General features: G+C 41.7%; 2 long non-coding RNA genes across 3 annotated transcripts; both read left to right on the top strand.

Annotated features, from left to right (window-relative positions):
• The first annotated feature begins 410 nt into the window (after positions 1-410).
• LOC112261694 lies at positions 411-12,858 on the top strand. 2 transcript variants are annotated; one of them, XR_002955190.2, is made up of 7 exons: positions 411-626; positions 10,538-10,606; positions 11,785-11,955; positions 12,087-12,184; positions 12,374-12,492; positions 12,586-12,656; positions 12,785-12,858. It is a non-coding gene; the product is annotated as an uncharacterized LOC112261694 (long non-coding RNA). The 2 variants fall into 2 exon arrangements; XR_006084556.1 differs by lacking the exon at positions 411-626 and adding an exon at positions 7,920-8,426.
• A 2,276-nt stretch (positions 12,859-15,134) lies between these two features.
• Positions 15,135-16,304, top strand: LOC112262302. Its single transcript, XR_002955323.2, has 3 exons — positions 15,135-15,806; positions 15,908-16,044; positions 16,169-16,304. It is a non-coding gene; the product is annotated as an uncharacterized LOC112262302 (long non-coding RNA).
• Positions 16,305-16,928: the final 624 nt, after the last annotated feature.

The following is a 16,928-nucleotide window of genomic DNA, read 5'->3' on the forward strand; positions in this document are numbered from 1 at the left end:
ACAGTCAATGTACATTTCCAGCCTGTAGATTTCAGACCAGAGACTTCTAACGTACGTCACCATTTAACATATTGTACATTTAATTTATGATGTATACCAGTACAACTCAGGCAGAATAACTTGACCAAGTGCATTCCAGCAGAATGCTTTGTGGTGGTGATTTGATTGGAGTTTCAAAACATTTTGTCTGTATCTTGGTTATACAGTTAGCCTGAGGTGGAAGCAGCAGCAGCATCTTCTCCATTATAAATACAGAGGATGAATATTTCATCTGGCACTTCATAGGGCAGCTCAACAGCCAGGGGTCCTTAGTCCTCTCTCACATGGAGGCATGGGTTGCGGTCCAAACACTTAAAAGACACGCCCTCGTCCACTTACCCTCACCTTATGCCCTTGGGGGAATCCCCATCGCCATCTTGGAGGGTGGTCCAAATGATTAGCCAAGCAAGGGAAGTTTGCAACGTAAGTTCCTCAGCCCTCGTTTTTAGTCGGCTTTGCGAGTGAACAGTTATGTTCGCTCTGGGGCCTGAAACTCCCCATAATTCAATTTGCAACAATTGTTCATCCGCTAAGGAAAGTCTCAGAAAACTTCAAAACAACATCAATGGAGAAGTCAACATAGAAGTGTAAGTAAAAACAAATGCAAATAAGTCTGAAATGTTGCTACTACCTGATAAGTACATTTGTTTTTGTTTGGTTATCTTTTGGAAATTGTAGAAATAAAACATTTTCCTTCTTCAGAAGTTCCAGCTAGGCAGGCTAACGTTAGTTAGCTAATTCATTTGCTAGCTATCATACAGTAGGCGTATATTAATAATTATATATTTCATATAAGTAGACATGCTCTCGTAATTGAATGTAGCGCATATAAAGCACCCACAAGCCAGCGGTGGCTGAAAACACAATCATCACGGGATGAAGGAGTGACACATTTCCGGCCAAGTGTAGTCCATTAAAAATCATTCCTTCTCCCCTCACCCCTCGCCCTGCAAGTGTATACTCGTCAGACGTCATGATACGTCATCAGAAGTGTCCACTTCTGGGACAGCACACCTCCACTACACCACTGAGGGGATAGGGTGTGTCTTTTAAGTGTTTGGACCACAGCCATGGAATGAGTTTGAGTGGTAAGGTGAAAGCAACTGACTATAGACAGGAGTCAGGGTTCCGGTCTAGAAGCACGGTTTCTACTGCTCCTACAGTTTGCTACTGCAGTTTCCTGGCCCAGAAAGACCATTTCCATACACGGCCACATAGAGAAGACAGATTTGAAAATTCCTAATAAGACACTTTAGTCATCACTTTTGTGCACAACACGTTTATTTAATTGTCGCTCAGGCCGATTCATCTGCAACAGCCAGAAGTCTGACACTAATGGTTTTCCGACAGCAAGACTCAAATCAACATTGCAGTCTTGTCGTTGTTTAAAAAAAATGTTCTGTATAATGTTGAAATAAACATGTCCCCAACCCCCCCATGTCAGACACTCACAAACTGTGTGTTCCTTGTACAATCAATTACTGAGAGAGAGCCTCAAATATCATATTCATTTGTATATAGGCTATCCACTGCAAAGCCTACAAGAAATTGGTTCCTGTTTCAGTCATGTCTTTGGTCACATTCGCGTGGGGTGGCCGTGGGTCAAACAAAAACACTCTAATGATTGGTTGACAATAGAGCCTTCCACAATGCAGGCGATTGCTGCGGGATGAAGCTGATAAAGAGCAACAGAAACTTGCAGTCAAAAGTGAATGACCTTTGATCACATGTAAAGGCAATGCAGTCGACATGTAGGCGCAAGTCGGAGAATTTTTACCCCCATAATGCAACACACTTTGAAAAACTTGACAAAAGGGATCCGCTCGAACACGCCCATGTACATGCTCACAGGATGAGTTTCTCATGTTTGATTCATGCCTATGCTGATGCTGTGTTGTGGCTGATTGCATGTGGGCTGAGTGTGTAAATGCGATAACATGGCTGATATGAAGAAGTGTTGGTGGAGGGTAGGGATGGAGGGCTGGAAGGATGGGAGGGAGGAGAAGAGAAGTGGGACATATGGGTAGATGACATCCCAGAGATGAAGTGTAATCTTTGTGACAACTGATGATGTAAAAAGGACTTTATAAAATAATTGTATTGGTTGATTTGTTGATCTTCACACAGAGAGATTTATTGTACAACAATGATACGTTATGGTTAACAAAACCTGTTGAGTGTAGGGGGCAGTATTTTGATGTTTGGATGAAAAACACTCTAAAGTTTTCAAAACTGTCTATTGTCTGTGAGTATATCAGAACTGATATTGCAGGCGAAAACCTGAGAAAAATCCAACCCGGAAGTGCTGTTTTTCATGAAAGCTCTCTGTTCCATTGCCTGCCTTCACTCCATTTAAAGGGATATCAACCAGATTCATTTTCCTATGGCTTCCCCGTGGTGTGAACAGTCTTTAGACATAGTTTCAGGCTTCTATTTTGAAAAATGAGCGAGAAAGATCACTTCGCGTCAGTGGATGGCTGGGTGCCAGCAGCATTTTTCATACGCAACAGCTTGGAGCAGACATATCTCTCTCCTATTGAAGAAGCTACAGTCCCGGTTGAAATATTATCGATTATATATTGTAAAAACAACCTGAGGATTGATTATAAAAACGTTTGACATGTTTCTACGAACTTTACGGATACTATTTTGAATTTCTGTCTGCAATGTCGTGACCGCTCGATCCTGTGGATTTCTGAACATAACGCGCCAACCCAATGGAGGTATTTTGGATATAAAAATAATCTTTATGGAGCAAAAGGAACATTTATTGTGTAACTGGGAGTCTCGTGAGTGCAAACATCCTCAGATCATCAAAGGTAAGCAATTTAATTTATTGCTTTTCTGACTTTCGTGACCAATCTACTTGGCTGCTAGCTGTTTGTAATGTTTTGTCTACTGAGAGAGGTGTCCTTACATAAACGCTTGGTATGCTTTTGCCGAAAAGCTTTATTGAAATCGGACACGCCAGGTGGATTAACAACAAGCTAAGCTGTGTTTTGCTATATTGCACTTGTGATTTCATGAAAATTAAATATTTTTAGTAATTTATTTTGAATTTGTCGCTCTGCAATTCAGCAGATGTTGACAAATGATCCCGCTAACGGGGTGGGTGCATCAAGAAGTTTTACCATCTGATAAACATATGTTGTGCAACTAATACATATGTTCTACAGTTACATATCCAGGATAGAAACCTGAAAATGTGTTGTTATTGCTATATCCCATGTTGTTATTGATGTGACATCATATAAGGTGGTGATAGTGCTGTGGGTGTGAGCAGGGCAGGACTAGACCTATGAGCTGATGTTAGGGGCCAAAAGGTTAGACTAGTGGTCAAGTAGTGACACCTGCTGGACATAGAAATAGTGAAACTTTCTCTCTCTCTGTCTGTCTCTCTTTTTTCTTTCCCTTTAGCTCTGAAAAGTGATTGAAATGGTTGTAATGTAAAAGCTTCCTTCACTACTAGACTTTACCTGACCCATTACCATCTAACCCTCCCCCCATTCAATTAATTCCTGAATTCATTAGGACTACAACCAAAACACAGCATGCTGAAATAGTTCCTTGCTACTGGGGAAGCATTTTCATCCTCTCAGCTCCTGTAAGGGTTAAGAGCTCATGCATAATGAAACGTGGTCCATGTGATCGTTGCTCATTAAGAGATGGTTGACTAGGTCCTGGGGGGCTCTCAGAGAGAGAGAGAGGAGGGCCATGAAGGGTTAATGAGTCATCCCTTTTTCTTCCGATAGTGTTAAAGGTCTGTGCTGGGAGTCTGTGAACTTGCCACTGTATATACACTATGGGCCAGTTCTGTTTGAATATACAGAATTTAACATGGGGGTATGGTAAACTCTGATGTATTCTCTCAAACTTTGACCTGAGCTGAAGAACAGCAACCCAGTAAGGTTGCAATATTTATGTCTGTCTGTATAATTTTCTGAGCAGTACTTGCTTAACCTCCAGCTTATACTTGCTTAATTAACCTCCACCTCCAACAATATGGGACAGGCTAGGCTGAGGGAATGAGGAGACTTGTAGAGTTTACACATAGTGCTTGGAGCTCTGTTTTGTAAACTGTCTCCCTCGGCGTGCCTGCTGGGTAGATTGACAGTGCCGCGTTTCCCTCAATGGACAGCAGATGCCCCCTGTGACTCCTTTTATCTCTGTTTTCATTTCCATATTCATTCTTCAATAGATTTTATTTTTCCTTCCTTTTCTTCTGAGTGTGGCATCAATGTCATTAAAATTCATATTCATGCTGTTTATGCAGATGTTTCTCCACAGCGTGTTCCAGAAACAGTCAAATCGAAATCAAATCACATTTATTTATAAAGCCCATTTTACATCAGATGTAAAAGTGCTTATACAGAAACCCAGCCTCAAACACCAAACAACAAGCCAAGCAGATGTAGAAGCACGTTGTCACTGCATGACGATCTGCTGCTGTCCTCCCCCCATCCCTCAACCTCTAGATCTTTCTATGCAGATGCTGCTAGCAGATTCCAAGCAGACAGCCTCGTCTATTTGAAACGCTTTACTGACTGTAGTTCAAAGACAGTGTGTTATTGTATTACCCATGCCCTCATAGAGCTCTGCCTGAAAATCACCACGAGGAATCAGCCTGATGATAGCAGAGGACAGGGGGTATATAGTATGTTAGATCCTCTGGTGCTCTTTACAGGGCCTACAGATGACTTCTGTGTGACTGTTTGGCTGCAGCCCTCCCTGAGTGTCTTGTTGAATCTCCTCTACGGCAGAGGTGGAAAAAGTACCCAAATTGTCATACTTGAGTAAAATAAAATACCAAAAGTCTAAAAGTGGTTGGTTTTAAGTGTACTTAAGTACAGTGTGGGAAAATACTAAATTGTCATACCTGAGTATAGTATTTACTTTTTACTTTTACATCAAATTCCTTATATTAAGGAAAACAGTCAGTATGATTTTCTTTTTATTTATTTACGGACAACTCCAACACAGACATAATTTCCAAACACAGTATTTGTGTTTAGTGAGTCCGCCAGATCAGAGGCAGTAGGGATGACAACACAGTGTATTTCGAATGCTCGGGCTGTCCCATCTGAGCATTCAAAATGTAAGGAGCTTTGGATGTCAGCGAAAATGTATGGGAGGAAAAAGTACATATTGTCTTTAGGAATGTAGTGGAGTGAAAGTAAAAGTAGTCAAACATATGAAGTGTAATGTACAGATAGCCCCAAAAACTACTTAAGTATTTGACAGTTTTTTTCCAACTGCTTACACAAGTTTTCAAAACTGTCTCCTTTTTTTCAAAACTCTACACACAATTCCCAAAACTGCACACACAAAATGCAAAATGCCTCACATCTCCTTCAAAATGTAACACCGCATTCAAAATGCCATAAACACATGTCAGAATGAAGCATTTGCATCAAATGTCAAACACTGCTTTCATAATAGTACATTTCTGGATATACCATGTAAACACTGTTCTACATCTAAAGCTCTTTGGTCTTTCATAGGCTTATATCTACATTTCAATACAATGTTCTACAGTGAAAGTCATCTGCTGAGTGGGGTAACAAGTACACTGTAAACAACAATGCAATGTAGAAACAGAAAATATTTATGTAAACCAAAAGTATATTCTTTAGAATACAGTAAAGAACACAATTTGTGTGTGTGGGGTCCCGGGGGTTCAGTCCAGGAATTGGTGGGCGGGATCACCAGTGCTAAGCTACGCTTCATCGCTTCTCCGGCCTGAGTCTGGCCACAATACTTCGTCCACATCACAGGATACGTTTTCTCTTGCCAAACATCGAGGGAAGTATCTCCTAGCATGGCGTATCCAACCTTAGACAGAGCAATCTCTATGTCCCCACATAGACCATATTTATAATTGCAGTCTCTTGTACATCTGTAAACAAGCGTCCTCGTCCTCCATGATGTCTTTGCCTTTCCACTCTGTACAGAATTCAAACACAGTATGTGTTCAGCATACTGTACAAAAAAATGTAGTACAGCATGATAACCAACCTCATTCATTCAATGCAGTGCAGTAAATGGATGGCTGAGAGTTACAAATGTTTATGCAGTCATATGTATTTTACAGTACATTGCTGTAATGCTAAAATAGTCATTAGATAGTTGCATACCTGTTCTCATTTCCGAAGGTTCGAATTATGGACGCCACTGTAAATCGACTCAATTTGGGCTGGACTCTCAGTCCAGCCTCTCTCATGGTCAAACCGTGGTTGATCACATGATCAACAAGTTTTGCCCTAATCTCATCAGAGATGGCTCTCCTTCCTTCTCTTTGCCCTTGTCCTCTTCCTCTCCCTCCTACTCCTCTTGCTCTCTGTCCATTGTTGTCATCCATTGTTCAAAACAGGTAATCTAACCTTTTGACCTATTTATAGGCCTATACTACAGTAAAGCAGTGATTGGTTAGTGATCAGTTAAGCTATTAGTGTTTGCACATCTGAGGTGTGTGTGTGTGTGTGTGACCTGGTGAATAAGTGTAGCATTTTGATTGGTTGTGTTTGGAAAAGGAAAGCAAGTCACTTCCTGTTCGATTTTTGTGTTTTAGGTAGATAATTGTTTTATGCAATTGACAACTGAGTCAAACGCTGTGAAATAGCTTATGGTTTTGGATATTTGGTGTGTAGTTTTGCACTTTGAGTGAGGTTTCAAAAATCGTGTGACATGAAAAGATTTTGTGTGTAAAGCAGTTGGAAAAAAACTGTAAAATATTTTCTCTAAGTACTTTACACCACTTCTACAGTCATACCTCTAATGTAATGGCTTTGTATTTCACTGCCTGCCATACTGAACAGTTGAAGTAAATGGGTTTATGTGTGCGTGTAGCAGAGCGCTTTCTCAGCCAGAGAGGCTACATTTTTTCTTGGGAAATCTCATTTAGAATGCATGACACTGAAAATATTATAGCAGCTACTGTAGCTTTACACTTCTTCCCAGCAGGAAGTCACAGTGCCAAGTAGGGTAACCCATTGCCAAGCCAGTACGGGTTTACTGAGGTCACTATGAAGAGGAGAAGATGATGGGCACAATACACACATCCGTATCCTATCCACGCTCCAGTGTCTCCAGTGTCTCTCTGTGGGGCCCATCTGATCTGGAATCTAATCTAGGCTTCATCATACTGTGAGGAATTAGGACAAAACTGGAGTTATTTGTATTATACTGACTCAAAATTAGTCATCTTGCCCCTCCCAGTGGTCAGAATTGGTACTGAATTTAGGGGGAAAAGGCAGATTTTTCCTTTCTTTATTGAAGATATTCAGTTAATATCTCCCCTCTTCAGATGAAGATGTTGAGTGTGCCTTCACTGATCCTGGCCATATGATCTCAGTAGCAAGGGAAGTACGGTGGTCAGTCAACACTCTCAACAGTCTCTCCTATTCAGACTAATGCAATTTCAGCCCTAATCTGATCAGTAAAGTGTCTGCTGGACTCAGGTCTTCCTGTCTGCAGGCTGCTAATGGGCCTACTGACTGGGGGTGTTAGCATGAAGGAGAGGCTCTGTGACTGGATGGGACACAGGGAATTGATGTGACCTTCATAGACCTGAGAGGAGAAGAAGACAGGAGTTCCAGGAATGAGATAGAGAGCACATACATTCAGAGGAGATCAGAGTCACATGCAGCAGCCTCAAAGCAAATGAGGGGTCTTCGGCAATTAGAGCTGTCAATTAATGAGATTATAGGACATGAGAGTGGTTTTAGATTCTATAGGTGGGGTGGGGGGGAGGGGTTGGACACGAGGGTTTACTTTATGGATGAGAGTTCATTCTATTTATGTTGATTTTTGTATGTTCTCTGTTATTTCACTGATAATGGTTTACTGAGCCAAAGCATGTATTTAACACTTTTAAAACTGCATGCAAACTTCATCTAGGAGCAAACCTCTACTTATTGTTACAATGATATCCATTTGCCCTTGTCATCTTTTATTATTTCCTCTCTCTCTCTCTCGATCTCTCCCTCTCCATCAGGTGGCGCTGTGGTTTAATTTTTTATATATTTTTTATCTTACTCTTCACTGTTCATTCAATCCATAAAACAGAACACCAGGCACTCTGCATCAATGTCATCACAGACCACAGTTAGGCACCATACACACCTGAGCTTCAGTCTGTCACAACACAACAGGACTGTGTTCCCAGCAGCCATCCATTCCAGAACTTCCTTGGGTAAATACTGTATGTTGCTGGATTTTACTTCCTGTCTGCGATTGTGATCAAATAGAGTGCTGGAGCGACCAGATGATAGGCTTCAACTTTCTTCGTTTTAGTTTTTAATATAATGCCAGCACAGCTACATGGAAAGTAAAGGAGAGGCTGGAAGAGAAGAGAAAAAGAGGTGAGGAGAGAAGAGAAAGGGAGGAGGGTAAGTAGAGGAGAGAGTAGTAAGTGGAGGGAGGTCTGTACTCCTGTAGGAAACCTGTTCAACTTCATGTTTAATAAGCTACTGGTCACAGAGCCAGGGTAACTCGATCCTCTCAGGAGACAAATGGTGTGTGTTTCTCTGTGTGCGTTTCTTACGTGTGTATGAATGCATATATATGATTCTATGGCCTGTGTAAATCCGATACACCGTTGATTAGCTGATCCTAAACAGATCTGTTGTTCAAGTCATTGATAGCTTTCATCATGAATCCCTCCACCACACAGTCTCTGAGGAGGGGAAAGTAATAATAAATGTTACCTCATCAGCGGTAGTTTGACACATCTCTTCACATGATTCATTACTCTTCACAGCCTGCTGCTCTTCCTGTCTCTCAGAGGTGATATGATTAATCATTTAGCAGTAAAATGCAAATATCAGACCTGGGACAAATACAGTGGGTATCATAAATATTCACGCCCCTTGGATTTCTTCACATTGTATTGTGTTACAAAGTAGATTCAAACAGATTTAAGTCATAATTGAAACTAGGCCACTCAGGAACATTCACTGTCTTCATGGTAAGCAACTCCAATGTAGATTTGGCATTGTGTTGTAGGTTATCGTCCTGCTGGAAGGTGAATTACTCTCCAAGTGTCTGGTGTAAAGCAGACTGAAGCAGTCTATCCCGTTTCTTTTTATCCTGAAAAACACTCCAGTCTTTGCCGATATCAAGCATACCCATACCATGATGCAGCCACCACCATGCTGGACAATAAGGCAGTTTACTCTGTGATGTGTTGTGTTGGATTTGCCCCAAACATAAGGCTTTGCATTTAGGCCAAAAAGTGTGTTCCTTTGCCGTGTTTATTTGCAGTATTACTTTAGTGCCTTGTTGCATGTTTTGATATATATATATATATATATATCTGTCATTTAGGTAATTATTGTGGAGTCACAACAATGTTGTTGATTAATCCTCAGTTTTTTCCCATCACAGCCATTGAACTCCGTAGCTGTTTTAAAATCGTCAATGGCCTCATAGTGATGTCTGGGTGGTTTAATACATCATCCATAACGCAATTATTAACTTGACCATGCTTTAAGTGATACTCAATGTCTGATTTGTTATTCTTACTCATTTAACAATCACTGCCCTTCTTTATGAGGCTTTCGAAAGGTTCCTGATCTCTTTAGTTGAATCTGCTCTTTAAATGCAATACTTGACTGAGGGACCTTACAGGTGTTGTATGTATGGGGGACAGAGGAAGGGGTAGTCATTTAGAAATCATGTCAACCTCTTATTTCAGTCCATGTAACCTTTTTTTTTTTTAACATTTTACTCCTGAACTAATTTAAGCTTGCCTTAACAAAGGGGTGAGTACTTCTGCAATGACTATTTTATTTCGTTTTTATTAACTTGTACAAATGTGTAGAAATTTCTTTTCACTTAATCTCTCAAAATGTGTCATTGACCTTAACAATTAGGGCCCCAGGACCAGTGAAGGCAAAATAACCATATTTTACAGTAGGTATGTTGTACTTTTTTGCATTTGCATCTTTCTTTTGATGTCAACCCCACCGCTGGTGTGCATGGCCAAAGACCGGGCCAGCCCTAGTCTTTTAGGGGCCTGTCATCTACTTTCCTAGCTAGCCAGACAGTTTTCTTTTGCTAACGTTAGCTAGCTACTGTAAATGTTATTGTAGCTTTGTAATGGGTGTCGTCGGAAGGATGAGACCAAGGCCCAGCGTTCTTTGAGTTCCACATAATTTATTAACAAAGTGAAACTTTAGAAAAGACAAAACAATAAAGAATACAACGCCTCAACAGCTTCGTTCTGCAAACTACCTGCACACCAACAAAGAACAAGATCCCACACAGAAGGAGGGAAAGGGCTGCCTAAGTACAACGATAGACAGCTGCCTCTGATTGGGAACCAGACTCTGCCAGAAATAAAGAACATAGAATTCCCACCCAAATCACACCCTGACCAAACCAAAATAGAGACATAAAAAGGCTTGCTAAGGTTAGGGCGTGACAAGCAATCTGTTTGTATGTAGCTTGCACTTCAATGGCATCCCTGAAGGAGGTTTTCTTTTATATTTCCAACCAGGTGAAGTACTATGAAGGCACCACTGATCTCGACAAGAGGCGCAACATTCAGAAAATGTCACAATTCAGGGTAACGTTAAGCAGTTCACTTCTATTAGATAACTGGACAGATTTAGCCATGCACAACCATTTTTCAACAACCATTTTCCATCTAGCTCGTTGGTCATCTGCATGTTGCTAGCTATACATATAGTACATTGGAGGCTGCTGAGGGGACAATGGGTCATAATAATGTCTGGAATGGAGTTAATGGAATGATATCAAACATGTTTCCATGTGGTTGATACCATTCCATTGACTCAATTTCAGCCATTATTATTAGCCGTCCTCCCCTCAGCAGCTTCCACTGATATAGTTATGTCTCTCATATTGAGGTGTCTAGCTATAAGTTATTAAACCTGATCAATCAAATGGATAGGTGTAAGCAATTATGGTCATTCCAAATGCCTTTAATTAACTAGGTGTCTTCACTAGACAGAGAGAGAAACAGGTGGGAAGAGAGTGGAAGGCAGACAGTGAGAGAGAGAGAAACATGTGGGAAGAGAGTGGAAGGCAGACAGTCAGAGAGAGAAACAGGTGGGAAGAGCGTGGAAGGCAGACAGTGAGAGAGAGAAACAGGTGGGAAGAGAGTGGAAGGCAGACAGTGAGAGAGAGAGAAACAGGTGGGAAGAGAGTGGAAGGCAGACAGTGAGAGAGAGAGAAACAGGTGGGAAGAGAGTGGAAGGCAGACAGTGAGAGAGAGAAACAGGTGGGAAGAGTGGAAGGCAGACAGTGAGAGAGAGAGAAACAGGTGGGAAGAGAGTGGAAGGCAGACAGTGAGAGAGAGAGAAACAGGTGGGAAGAGAGTGGAAGGCAGACAGTGAGAGAGAGAAACAGGTGGGAAGAGAGTGGAAGGCAGACAGTGAGAGAGAGAGAAACAGGTGGGAAGAGAGTGGAAGGCAGACAGAGAGAGAGAGAGAGAAACAGGTGGGAAGAGAGTGGAAGGCAGACGGAGAGAGAGAGAGAAACAGAGGTGGGAAGAAAGTCGAAGGCAGACGGAGAGAGAGAGAGAAACAGAGGTGGGAAGAAAGTCGAAGGCAGACAGAGAGAGAGAGGGGTGGGAAGAGAGTGGAAGGCAGAGAGAGAGAGAGAGAGAGAAACAGAGAGGTGGGAAGAGAGTGGAAGGCAGACAGAGAGAGAGAGAAAGACAGCAGTGCAATTGTACTTAGACTTGAGTATTTCAACAACTCTTCTCTTCCAACTTGTTAGTCAATCATATCTACCTTACGGAGGAAGGATGGCCAACCACACAGCAGGGTGATGTTTACTAAGGAGGAGAAGGAAGCCGTGCTGACCGAGATGCATGCTGGCCATTTCGGAGTGAAGCACATGATTGCCAAAATCAACCTACGATTCTTCTGACGAGGAATTGTCAAGGAGGTGGACAGCCGGGCAATTGAAATAATCTTTTGTTTATCAATCACATTTATTATATCTGAAATTATTATGATTTCAATGAATGTCATATCAGAGAGCACAAAATGTTTCAATTTGACACTTTTTGCTTAAAGGTCAGTACCCTGTCAAGCCAGCCAGAAGTTTCATAGTGCGAAGACTGTGGCGCCAGAGTTGAAGCACATCAAAGTTGTTTCACCAATGCACATGATCGGTAAGTGTCCCAATTCAGATTTTGCCCTGATAAGTTGTTTTGTAATGGTTGCTTTATTTGACCACAGCGGAGTTCAATATTATTGTGTGGGGGTGTGTGTGTGTGTGTGTGTGTCCTTACAAATATGAAAATCTGCATACTGTATGACACAGAATAAAGTAATCTTCTTTCTAACACTTTAAATGTTAGGGGTGGACCTCATCGGACCCTTCACGAAATCCAGGAATGGCAGCAGCTGGTGTCTGACGGCGACCAATCACTTTACCAAGTGGGTGGAGGCAATACCTATCAAGGTCAATAAAGGAAGAGTACGTGCTTAACTCTAAATTCCCTTCTGTAACCCATTTAAAAGGGTGCTTGGAACCAAAAATAGATTTTTGTTTTGTATGATACCCATCAAGGACGAGACTGTCAAGGCCATGGTTCTCCTGAGGTCATCTTGAGTGACCGAGGTCATGAACGCTGGAACAAGGTATGGATGTTATAGGTTATATTCTGTCACCAATGGTTTGTTTTATTTGTTTTTCCATGGTACATAATCAGACATATTTCAATATCTTACATTGTCAATAGATATGGCTTTCCTACCCCCTTCTCCAGGTTTGGTGAATGGACCAACCAGACCTTCAAGACATGAGAAAGTCCCTTGATTGGTACCAGGAATGGTGGGAGAACAACCTGAAGGTAATTCTCTTTGCACACAACAGCATCCAGGCCTCCACCGAGTACGGACAGGAGCAGCAGCTGTTGACTGAGGTAAACAATGCAATTGTATATACAATTATTGCATATACTGTAGTTTTTCAATTTGGTATTTACTTTGTGTTTGTCTATTGACATTTTTGTATAACATACTTTCAGATCTTCCTGAGTGGTGCAGTGGTCTAAGAACTGCATCACAGTGCTAGCTGTGCCACTAGAGATTCTGGGTTAGAGTCCGCAACCGGTAGACCCATGGGCCGGCGCACAATTGGCCTAGTGTTGCCCAGGTTAGGGGAGGGTTTGGCCGGCAGTGAGGTCCTTGTCCCATTGCGCACTAGTGACTCCTGTGGCTGGCCGGTGTCAATGCACGCTGACACGGTTGCCAGGTGCACAGTGTTTCCCCCGACACATTGGTGTGGTTGGCTCGTGGGTTAAGTGGGCATTGGGTCAAGAAGAAGTGCGGCTTGGCTGGGTTGTGTCTTGGCCTTCGCCTCTCCCGACTCTGTATGGGAGTTGCAGCAATGAGACAACACTGTAACTACCCATTGGATACCACGCAATTGGGGAGGAAAAAAAGGGGTAACATTTTAAGTTGTCGAACCAGATCGGAAAAACCTTCGTGGACCACCTTCAGGCACCGACTGAGAAGGATGTGGAGGTAAAAATGATTGTCCGCTATTAATTTATTTTCTGGCTCTCCAAGAGATATGTAAGAAATGTATTTGTAATATGAAATATAATTGCATTAATTCCTGTTATCAATTAAGGTGAGACTGAACATTGTCAAGGCGAAAGAAAAACAGAAGGAGAGCTACCGGAGCAGAGTCAAGAAGGGGACCAAGTGCTACTACATCCAGGCAAATTACTTGGTTTGGAAGAAGGACGAAAGGAAGCCGAGACCTGGGAAACCTCGCTGCTCTTTCATTCCTAGCTGGGGTCACCATCTGTTAACTTGCGGAACACCTCGACAACATCCGCTGAAAAGGCAGAGCGTGAAATTCAAAAATATTTTAAAGAAATATTTAACTTTCATACATTCACAAGTGCAATACACCAAATTAAAGCTTACCTTCTTGTTAATCTACCCGTTGTATCCGATTTCAAAAAGGCTTTACAGCGAAAGCACACCATATGATTATGCTAGGTCAGAGCCTAGTCACAAAAAAACATACAGCCATTTTCCAGCCAAAGAGAGGAGTCACAAAAGCAGAAATGGAGATAAAATGAATCACTAACCTTTGATCTTCATCAGATGACACTCATAGGACTTCATGTTACACAATACATGTATGTTTTGTTCAATAAAGTTCATATTTAAATCCAAAAATCTCAGTTTACATTGGCGTGTTGTGTTCAGTAATGTTGCGCCTCAAATATCCAACGAATTTGCAGAGAGCCACATCAATTTGCAGAAATACTCATCATAAACTTTGATAAAAGATACAAGTGTTATGCACAGAATTAAAGATATACTTCTCCTTAATGCAACTGCTGTGTCAGATTTCAAAAAAGCTTTACGGAAAAGCACACCATGCAATAATCTGAGTACAGCGCTCAGACACAAAAACAACCCATACAGATACCTGCCATGTTGTGGAGTCAGTAAAAATCAGAAATAGCATTATAAATATTCACTTAACTTTGATCTTCATCAGAATGCACTCCCAGGAATCCTAGTTCCTCAATAAAGTCCATCATTTATATCCAAATACCTCCTTTTGTTAGCGCGTTTTGTTCACAAATCCAAACTCGCAAGGCCAGGCGAAAGTTCAGACAAAGTCCAAAAAGTTATATTACAGTTTGTAGAAACAGGTCAAACAATGTATAGAATCAATCGTTGGGATATTTTTATCATAAATCTTCAATAATGTATCAACCAGACAATTCCTTTGTCTTTAGAAATGCAATGGAACGCAGGTCACTCTCACGGCTACGCTCGTGACCAGCTCATGGCCTTCTGCCAGACACCTGATTGAAATAGCTCTTATTCGCTCCTCCTTCACAGTAGAAGCCTGAAACAAGACTGTTGACATCTAGTGGAAGCCTTAGGAAGTGCAATATGACCCCATAGACACTGTATATTGGATAGGCAATGAGTTGAAAAACTACAAACCTCAGATTTCCCACTTTCTGGTTGGATTTTCTCAGGTTTACGCCTGCCATATGAGTTCTGTTATAGTCACAGACATCATTCAAACACTTTTAGAAACAGAGTGTTTTCTATCCAAATCTACTAATAATATGCATATATTCGCTTCTGGGCCTGAGCAGCAGGTAGTTTACTCTGGGCACGCTTTTCATCCAAACATGAAAATGCTGCCCCCTATCCCATACAGGTTTTAAGGTGAATATAAAAAATCACAGATAATAACTATTTGCATTTTCACAGAAAATAACCTGAACGTCACGACTTCTGCCGAAGTCGATGCCTCTCCTTGTTCGGGCGGTGTTCGGAGGTCGACGTCGCCGGTCTTCTAGCCATCGCCGATCCATTTTCCATTTGTTTTGTCTCGTTTTCCCACACACATGGTTCTCATTTCCCTAATTGTGTTGTGTATTTAACCCTATGTTTCCCCATGTCTTTGTGTGGCATTGTTTATTCTGTTCCATGTATCTGCATGTTAGACTGTTGCGCTGGGTTATGTCAACCCGTATTGTATTTCGTTTTAGTTGTGCCGTGTGCTTTTGGTTCGCCTAAATAAAAGTCTCTGTTTGCTACCCAATATTTGCTCTCCTGCACCTGAATCCCTGACAGCCATTTACGCATACCTGACACTGAAGCTAGTTTTAGTTTCCCTAACACTTATTTTGATCTGTCTTCCTAGGGTTACCTCGGTGGAAGCCAACAATCTTCTACAGTTGGACAGTCAACCACTGAAAGCCCTGACACCCTATACTTCAGTGAAGCCCAATAGACAAAGTATGTTAAGCTTTGGTTGACATTTGAGAAAGCAAGAAATTATAGTTATGCTGAGCTTATAAAAATGTACCTCTTCAATTTATCTCTCCAAATGACTTTAGGACCATCGACTGTCCGAGCCCCCCAGGAGGTATCCCATCCACCAGAACCTGTGAGTTCAGATCAGTCTGATTGTCACTGCTCTGAGTTGGAGTGGGACCAGCTTGAGATAGGCTATACCTTCTAAAAGTGTTGAAAGGTACATACCATTTATAACACCACACAAATCCATCAAATTTTCAAACAGTAAAGTGTAACCTGTGTGTTTTCTGGTTTAAGTCTGTCTCCCACCCTGTTCCTTTTACTCTGCTCCTGTTCTCCAGGACCTAGAGGTTCTGCCTAACACCCAGACATGGATCCACCTGATGTCCTCCTTTACCAATGTTACGGATACAAGTATCCTGTGTGTGTTTCTTTTCTCTCCTTCTCCCCTCACAGGTGAAAATCATCACTCCCCAATCAGACAACAATCAATCATCAATCAGAAGACACACCTCCTCCTGTTTCCTTCCCTATCACAGTTCCTTTCCCTTGGTTTAAAAACCCCATCAGTTGTTTGCTCTAGAGCTCAATCTCTCTGTAAATGACATGTATGTAGATCTCTGTGTTTGACTCTCTCTTTGTGTCTTAACCTCTTGTTTGAGCACCTCCAAATCACTTTGTCATCTCCTGTGAGTATTGTTTTTGGTTATGGTGTTTGTTTGATTGCTGGTGGGAAAAGGGGAAACCAAGACAAGTCGCCCATGGGCATACACTACCCGTAGGTAGACTTTGTTAAAAACACTAGTTAGAACTGGGCGGACCACCCACTGTATTTTTAGTTAGTTAGTTAGCTGTTGTTAAAATAGCCGGTCACGGGTGCACCTCAGCAACACTCAAGGTACTAAACGATATCATAACCGCCATCGATAAAAGACAGTACTGTGCAGCCGTCTTCATTGACCTTGCCAAAGCTTTCGACTCTGTCAATCACCATATTCTTATCGGCAGACTCAGTAGCCTCGGTTTTTCGGATGACTGCCTTGCCTGGTTCACCAATTACTTTGCAGACAGAGTTCAGTGTGTCAAATCGGAGGGCATGCT

This window comes from Oncorhynchus tshawytscha, linkage group LG11 (assembly GCF_018296145.1).
Source record: "Oncorhynchus tshawytscha isolate Ot180627B linkage group LG11, Otsh_v2.0, whole genome shotgun sequence".
Lineage (NCBI taxonomy): Eukaryota > Metazoa > Chordata > Actinopteri > Salmoniformes > Salmonidae > Oncorhynchus > Oncorhynchus tshawytscha.